Raw genomic sequence first — 9381 nt, 5'->3', positions numbered from 1 at the left:
TTCCCTAATAATGGCAATTTTCATGTTTGTTCTTTCCTACCAGTCGTTTCACGATGTTTTTCGTATTTTCAAGAGATTATATAAAATCACTTTTATCTTTGTGTTTGTTTCAAAACCAACACGCAACTCTTACAGAATTTATGGAAAACAAAGAAACAAAATAAAAACGATCCATTGCCCAACTACACAGAAACACCCACAGTTAGCATTTGAGGGTATATCAATTTTTTCATACTATGTATTGGGTACTTATGGGCTTCAGACCACCCTTTGAAGCACTGGTCATGCACTATCTCATTTAAAGTGTACAGTTTTCTGATAAGGTATGTATGGTTATTTCTGAGGTTCAGGCTTGGAATGAGCAAGGTCAGTGAGACCTAAAGATAAGTGCATAAATATATATATAAAGGCTAAAATCATTACAAAGATGTATTCTTTTTTTCCTAAATGGCATATTTAATTTTTCATAACATTGTAGATCTTAATTGAGAGAAATTACTTTCATGTCTTCATCTGTGCTACAGCCTTCTAATAGGTTCATTATGGTTCATAAATGTATTTTATAATTAGATTTCTATAAGGTCAATCATATTCAGAAGTATTCGGAAAGGGACCGACTTGTTTTATCTCTTTCTATTCATGCAGAATTCACTACAAGAAGAAAAATATTTGCTTCAATATATTTTTTTTCATCATAAGCTGCCCAGTCCAAGAATTATCAATGGAGAAATGTCTCAGCTGAATGGTAATTTTAATTATCACATCAAACCAGATGATAACACATTGTCAGTGTACTCCAAAGTGTCTCAATGTTCATTGCGTCCAAGCACTGCCTTTATTCCCAAATTAGCTCTTTGCAGTAAAGTCCACAGCCCCATAGTTCTTAAAGAATAACACAAATAATTGACAATGATCGTTACATTTTTAATTTCCCACATCTTGGAGTAATTAATGTGTATGCGAAGGATTTCTCTAAGCAGATTGAAACATAGGCAGAAAAATGGTGGGGTTCTTTTTTTTTGGTTAATCATTTCATTTTAATGCTACAAGATATACTCGTTCTGCTTTATTCTCATGAAAAAGATTTTTGCTTGAGTCATAGCATCTTTGCTGACGGTATTTTAACATAACAGGAATGTCTATATTTAAATCTCTAAAATTAATTCCATCCTCCCCAAAAGACAAATGGAAGGGCCGCAGTCTGCGCTCTGAAGCACACAGATAAGACCGCAGGAGTGTTCCCAGTCTGAAGCCTTGTTGCTAGCTTTGTAGGTTTAATTTCTTGCTCGTTTGTTTTAAATCTGAGATTGTATATTCTTATATATAATACCTTTTAAGCCTTGAAACCATATTTCAGGGGAGAGAATAAGTTTACATTGTCATGTTTGATGGAAAAAAACAGTTTCTTCTCGCTTGCTTATCCTCTGGTTGTAATTCGTCAATATCTGTGACTGGCTTGCTATACTCAGATTGGACAAATTTTATTATCTTTTTTGAAACAACTATTACGTGTCTGGCACCATATTTCTCACTTATTTGATCTCAATCTTGACAACAACTTTATAGGATGAGTTTTTTTTAATAGTCATTTTAAATCGAGGAAGTTGAGGTTTAGACAGATTTTGTCCAGACAGCCAGCACTGAGATTAGTCATCTGTGCAAAGCCACACAATTAAAAAGAGTCAGGATTTCAACTCGGGTCTTTCAAATCTATGATGTTTGCCCTTTTGACTCTCTTCCCTTTGATCCCTGAATTTCTGAATAATTGAAAGTATCGCAGATGGCATGTATAATAATGTGGATGAAAAGTTTCTTTTGCAGAGCACAGAGAACAATATTCAATATCTTACAATAATCTTTAATGAAAAAATATGAAAACAAATATACGTGTGTATATGCATGACTGGGCCATTGTGCTGCACACCAGAAACTGATGCATTGTAATTGATTATACTTCAATTAAAAAAATAATAATTTTGGATGAATCTCAAAGACACAACACTAAGCAAAAGAATCCAAACACCAAAAATACATACTGTATGAATCGTGTGCATGAAGTCCAAGCTTAGGTTTCCTCATTTTTACTTCCTGTATCTACCTCTTTGCACCTTCTGAATGTGACCTCTTCCCTGGAATGCTTTCTCTAAGAGTGATTTTGAAAAGAGTCTTTGCGTTAATCCTTCTGAGACAATTGTATGCTTGAGAATATCTTTATTGCACTTAAACAGAAACAGCTGGATGAAAACATTCTAGGTTCAAATTAATTTTTTCCTTCAATATACTGAAAATATTAGCCTTATATTGTCTAATACCATTGCTAAAACATCTAATATCAATTTGGTTTTTGATCCTTTGTCTCAGGAATCTTCTTTTTTACTCCGATGGTCTTGAATTTTACTACAGTAGAGCCAAATGTGGGTTTTCTTGTCTATTCTGTTGACGTTTTTCTAAATTCTTTCAATCTGTGGTCTTCCCTCTTTCTTTAATTACAGGAAATTCTCAATCATTATTTCTTCAGATATTTTCTCCCCTCCATTTATTGTATTCTCGTCTTCTGAAACTCTTTGTATCCTCTCTCTCTCAACATTTCTTTGATATTTTGATCTTTTTGTACATATCTGATGTCTTTTACATGAGGAGAATCCTACTGTACAATTATAGACATTTTTACATATTGAGTTTATTAAATTCAATTCTTTTCCAAAAAAAAAAGCTTGAGGTATTTTAAAATCAAAGATACAACACTTAATGAAAGAAAAAAATATAAAATCAGAACCAAATAAAAGGGGAAAACCTGGCACGCTAAGGTAAGGGTTAAACTAGTTGCTATGTTTGAGAATGAAGGCGTGCTCTGGCTAAAAGGTCATAAGTCTTTTTATTTTTGGAAAAAGATCAGACTCTTTGCAGGAATCACATTTTGATTCACAGAGGATCACTTGGTGTGTTATCTACTTAAATAAAAGTAAGTCAGTTGACCTTCCATTGATTCCAGCAGCCGTATGAGAACCCAAGCTGTGTGGACCAGAGGCTTTTAAGACTTGAAATGGGAGCCAGGAGCAAAACAAAACAGAATAACATCCAGAAGTTGCTCTAATGGGCTTTGTCTTGAGAATTAGTTTAAGGCACCCTGTGACTTTATAGTAATACATCTGCAGCATAACTGGGCTGTCCACACACTGTGAAATGATTTTTAAAATTTGTAGCTACGATTTTAAATAGGAAGAGGCATCACTTTCTTGCTTATTGAGCAGAGCAACTGGCGAGGCTGACTAGAATGTTCAAGTGGCTGATGCAACCATTGCTACAATTCCAGGCTTCTGTTAGATGCTTAGAACGTTTGCCATTGATTTTAAAAAGGGAAAATGTCTAGGTTTGAAGCACTAGATGAATATATTCTACAATGAGACATTGCTTTCTAAATCTTTTTTTAATCCCTTAGAGAACTGTGTTTATAGTGTGGGGAAGCTATACTTTTTCAAGGTCCTTTATTTCTCTGTGTAGTGAAATGAGCTCAGAGAAAATTCGACTTCAGATATAGTTACAAAAATTATAAGTTAATAAAATTATTTTTCAATTTTTGAGAAGAGCTTAAATATCTGTATGTTCACGTTAGGGGCAAAATCAGAGTGGGCACTTCGTTCACTGCTCAACAGATTCCCAGCCACTAAATTCACTTTATGAATATTTGTTGACTTATTGATTATCCACCATGTGCCAGGCATTGTGCTACGTGTGACAAGGGCTACTGTGCCCTTGACCCAACTTCACTAAGCACTCAAGACCTTGCCCTTGGACTCTGTCCTTGATGCGTAAGAATCTTAACTGGGTTAGTTCAGTGAAAATCCCCCAACATCAACATCGAATCAAATTCCCCATCTCCCCCATCCTCTGGTGATATCTTATCACCCTGGACTGCCTTCAGCAAGACTCTTGTTCAGTTGGTCTAGCAAGAATCCCTTAAGCCCTGGGTGCTTCCTCTTACTGAGGAGAGAAGCATTGGCCATAGGGAGAATTTTGGATTTCATCCTAACTGATGCAGAGGAGTGACACGATCAGATTTGCCCTTGAAAAAGATTATCTCACTACTCTGAAGAGAATGGATTGGGCAGGACAGCTAGTGGCCAAGTGACAGACAAGGCTCACAGCAGGGGAGAGGGAGAGGAGTGGATGGATTCAAATTGTAATTAGGAGGAAGAATCAACACGATCTGGTGATCAACCAGGTATCCATCGTGGGGGGTGACCGTGTTCAGCTAATGAGCAAGGTTTACCAGGATTGAGGAAGGCAGGTGGATTTGGAGGAAGATGAGCACCGGGCCTCATTGGAATTCTGCTGTAGATTGGAAACACATCTAGAGGTTGTGACCAGGACCAACATCCTATTTGCTTGTGGCCCCCAGATATAGGAAGCATCAGTGTGTGTGGTAATGGCCAGAGACAGCAGGCAGTGAACAGGCCCTTCTCAGGAGACTGGAGCCTGGTCTGTGCATGGAGCCAGTGACCTCCTTAGTTCCAGGGCCTCCCCTCCTTGGCAGTGGGCCAAAAGATGGTACTTTTCTCTCCTTATGGGGTTGATTTGTTGATGTATAGGTGCCTCTGGGTCTCCCTTGAGTTTTGTGCTTGAAGGTTGAAATCTTAAGTCACATAACAATAGTGTGCACAGCTAAGCAACTAAGGAAGTTCTGAGGAAGACAAGAATTGGAAGAAAAAGAGAGATTATGAAGAGTCCACCATAGAACCTTTTTTTTACCCCCAGAAACTACCTTTTTCATGTTTAAATTCTTTGGGGGAAAATGTAGTTATTTGTTCAGCAGTTCAGAAAAATTAACCAAGTAATGCATCAGAGTCAGAGCCTACTCCCAGGGGCCAGACTATAGCCCCCCGCCACCCTTCTGAGCTCTGGTCACTCTGCTTCAGCCAGACAAGACCCTAGCCACGATCCTGCCTCAGGGCCTTTGCACTTGCAGTTCTTTCTGCCTAGAGCTCCTTTCCCTAGACATCCATGTAAGTACTGTCACCTCCTTTGGGACTTTGCTCAAATGCCTGCTCTCAGCAAGGCCGTCTCTATCTTGTCGTATACACATCATCCCTCCTCCACTTCTAGCAGCCCCATCCCTCTTTCCTGATTTTTTTTCCTCATAGTTATCATCTTCTCACATAATTGTTTTTATTTATTTGTTTGACTTTCTCCTTCCATCAAAATGCAAGCTCTGTAAAAGGCAGTGAGTGATTTTGTTTTCTGTGTCTCTAGCTCTTAGAACAGGGACCCTCACAAAGTGAACTCTCAATAAATACTTACAGGATAAATGAATAATCTTAAGACACAGGCTACTGATGCAGCTTTAAAACCAAAGCTGGCTGGAGCAGAAGCTATGCTGGACATGAGACCCCTGGGACAGACTTAACAGCAATGGATACTATCTGTTGGTTACTGGAAGGAGATGCCTTGTTGTTCTTAGACATGTTTGGCATTTGAACGTTAAACCAAGTATAATGAAAGAGGAGGATATAACAGTAATCTTTATTTCTTGAGTATTTCCATTATTGAAGACCAGTGGTGTGGATCATCTAAAGAAGTGGTGATTTAAAACCATTTCTATTGACCACAGGGAAGTATTTCTCACATATGCTCACAAATGTGTGTCTGTGTACATACACGCATACACAGATGTATATAAAAGTGTGCTGGTCAAGCCTTACAGATGCCAATGCCGCCCCGCATCCTCCCACAGTGCCCAACCATGGTCAACCCCACCATGTTTTTTGACATCACTGTAGATGGCGAGTCCCTGGGCCGCATCTCCTTTTCAGCTGTTTGCAGAAAGTTTCCAAAGACAGCAGAAAATGTTCGTGCTCTGAGCACTGGGGAGAAAGGATTTGGTTATGAAGTTTCCTACTTTCACAGAATAATTCCGAGATTTATGTGCCAGGGTGGTGACTTCACATGCCACAGTGGCACTGGTGGCCAGTCCATCTACGGGGAGAAATCTGATGATGAGAATTTCATCCTGAAGCATATGGGGGTCCTGGCATCTTGTCCATGGCAAATGCTGGCCCCAACACAAACGGCTCCCAGTTTTTCATCTGCGCTGCCAAGACTGAGTGGTTGGATGGCAAGCGTGTGGTCTTTGGCAAGGTGAAGGAAGGCATGAATGTTGTGGAAGCCATGAGCGCTTCGGGTCCAGGAATGACAAGACCAGCAAGGAGATCACCGTTGCTGACTGTGGACAAATATAATAAATCGGACTTGTGTTTTATCTTAACCACCAGACCATTCCTGCTGTCGCTCAGGAGAGCATCCCATCACCCCGATCTGCTCGAAATATCCTATAATCTTTGTGCTCTCACTGCAGTTCTTTGGGTTCCATATTTTCCCTACCCACCTCCAAGTTTAGCTGGATTTCAAAGTTAAGTTTATGATTATGAAATAAAAACTAAACAAACAAAAAAAAGTGTGCTGGTCAACATATAACGGACTTACTTTGCAAATCTAGTTTTCCTGGCATTGCTATTAAAATGAGTTTGCTTTTCCACCACACAACCCGCTCATGATGTCTGCTGGGTGCCTGAGTGCAGTTTAGATGCCCTGGATGATCAACAGGAAATTACGTTACTCATGTCGAATGTGGCCAGTATCTAAGTTCCGGATCCCCATGGAGCCACTTATTCCTGAGCTGGGCCTCCAAGGGATGCCCAGAGTGGCCCCTCCAGGAAAACACATGAACCTTATTGCTAGTTAGCCTCCTACGTAAACCTCAGGTCTGGTCTCTTGTTCTGGGGAATTGGCCTGAATAGCGCAAAAGTCCCCACTTCTGCTACTCTTTTGGGTCAAGGAAAGTCTAGGCTTCTGTTCTTTGGTCCCATCTTGTCTAGCTGGCCCTCTGGCTCTTCCTCACCAAAGACAGTGACAGTTGAGAAGGGCAGGAAGGGCATCGAGTAGAGCCTGCCAAGGCCATCCCACCATGCTTCCGTCACCTGAGCTTCACCATAGGGTCCCAAACAGAGGACACTCAGAGCTCCATTTGATCACATATGCCTCCTGAGAGAAAAGTGCACATAGAGAATAAAACCGAACTTTGAAAGAGAATTCCAATCTCCTTTGCTATTCCACCCGAAGTTCTCTGCCATCTGTTGCCCACATCCCATTGTATCTCTTTGAGGCTTCTAACTTGTCCTTCGTCCAAATGAGAGTCCCTTTTAGGCAACTGGAGTGAAGGCTTGAGCATTCTCTAGAATAATAACACATCGTTTTCTACCTGGGATCAATCTGGGAATCTAATGAAAACCATGGACTCTTTTCCACAGAAAAAGAAGATACAAGCTTTTCATGAAACTTTAGAAGTTTTACAGGTTCCCTGAAAGTCACCCATGAACATTCTAATATTCATGTTATTGTCAGTACATGTTAGAGTCTCGATCCTTACATTGACTAACTGTAATTGAGTGAGTCCTTTAATCTCTCTTGATTGGACTTGGGAAGCCTGTCGAATGTATATGGATGGTCTTTGTCACTCTAATGTCTATGGTTTAACAATTATTTTGGTATCAAAAAGATTCCTGCTTTGAAAAGGAAGCACAGTAATCCCTTTGTTATTGTTATTATTTTGGTGCAAGCAGGTTAGAACCAGTTAGAGCAGCCTGTGAACTCGGCTAGCGCTGTTGAGATGCTGTGGGCAGATGGGTGGCGGCTGGAAGCGGAGAATTCCTAGTGAGCATTAGTCCTCTTGCAACATCCTCCTCAGAAAATCAGATGATGTTACTCATAAAAACAAGGCTGAGTTCTCTTGATTTTTTTTCCCCACTGTGGTGACAAGGAGATCGAGCAATCCACATCATTTTAACATTAAAAGGCTCCAGGGGAAGCGATCGGTCTCAGTGACTGCTCTGCATGACAGGGTAATGACCAACGCCTCCTCAGCACTGGCTGTGTTCCGTGTTGACTGGGTAATGATCTGCCGTGTGTGGCTGGCAAAGATAGATTAGAAGGGTGAGCGCAGACACAGACTAGTCAACAAGGGAGGATGCCCCACCCTATCAGAGCATCCTGAGAGACCGCCCAGAGTCACACCTGTCATTCTGAAATCCTGTGTGCCCAGGGAATGCTTTATTTGCAGACTAGTTCATGCTTTCAAAGGCAGTGTTTGACACAGCTAGGGAGACCTTATTCCGCAGCTACCACCTGCATTTCTTGATAAGACACCTAACTCATTTAGGGAATTTGTATTCTGTTCATCCATTTTGCCCCGGAGAAGAGGGTGCATGAATCTCCTGTTTCCTCCTGCCTGGAGTTTATCTGGCTTGAGTAGGGCATCCTCCAGGGAGAAACTTGCATGGAGGAGTCAACTCATGTTTTACAATGAGATTTTTTAACAATATTCAGGGACTCTGTGTCAACGAAGGACAGGAAGAATCTAAATTGACCAGTCAGCTAGTCCTATATCAAAAAAGATTATGAAAGGACACAAAATTGGACAATAGGATATAAATAATAACTCTTAAGAGATGTAAATCTAATAGACTAGATGAATAGGAGACCATGTGAAAAGATCTAAAACTTCACTGGGGTCAGAGAAATGCAAATTAAAAGAATTGCAAGATACCATTTTATATCCTTCAGGCTAGCAACAATAATGTCAAAAAGAGCTATAATATTTATTTCTGGTGGAGATCTGGGCAACAGAGCGTTCTTTCCCAATGCCATTGAAAAAATGTTGTGTTACAACCTTTTTGCAAAGCAGTCTGCACACTTCCTCTTATAATTACGCATATCTTTGACCCAGGAATCTGTTTTTAGGGTATCCCATAGGAACAAATATATACAAGAATGTTTATTGTATTGTAGTGATGAAAAACTGGAAACAAAGTACATCTAGCATAAAGAAAATGACTGACATATTACATAGAAACCAGAAGATGTGTAGTTTTGAAAAGAATGCCTAAGAATTATACCAACTAATTTGGAGATATTTCTAGTTATTGATGAGAAAATAATGTATATTCAGTAAAGTGTGTATGATGTGATCACTTTTTTTGTACAAAAAATGATGACAAAGATTCTACATGTGTGTTTATATGTGGAAGTGTATGTGACACTGTATGTTTATGTATTATAAGAAAAACTATGAAAGAAATCAAATTTGTTATTAAAATGAACTAAAAAGCTTGTTTGATATAATCTCATTAATGAGTTTATGCGAATGCATATGTGTAAGCATATAAATGAAATAAAGTTTCTAAGAAGGTCCGGAAGGTAAAGAACATTCCAACTGCAAATGTCTAGTGAAAAGAAACACATTTAAAAGGCAAAGTGTATCTTAGTCCACTGGGCTGCCTGTAACAAATTACCATAGACTGAGTGGCTTACAACCAACAGAAATTTATT

The 9381-nt window shown here is 39.5% G+C and overlaps 1 pseudogene; it reads left to right on the top strand.

Annotated features, from left to right (window-relative positions):
• The first annotated feature begins 5740 nt into the window (after positions 1–5740).
• On the top strand, positions 5741–6236 carry LOC105063831 (peptidyl-prolyl cis-trans isomerase A pseudogene; annotated as a pseudogene).
• Positions 6237–9381: the final 3145 nt, after the last annotated feature.

This window comes from Camelus bactrianus, chromosome 31, assembly GCF_048773025.1.
Source record: "Camelus bactrianus isolate YW-2024 breed Bactrian camel chromosome 31, ASM4877302v1, whole genome shotgun sequence".
Taxonomy (NCBI): Eukaryota; Metazoa; Chordata; class Mammalia; order Artiodactyla; family Camelidae; genus Camelus; species Camelus bactrianus.
This window is presented reverse-complemented; position numbering and strand designations above follow the sequence as displayed.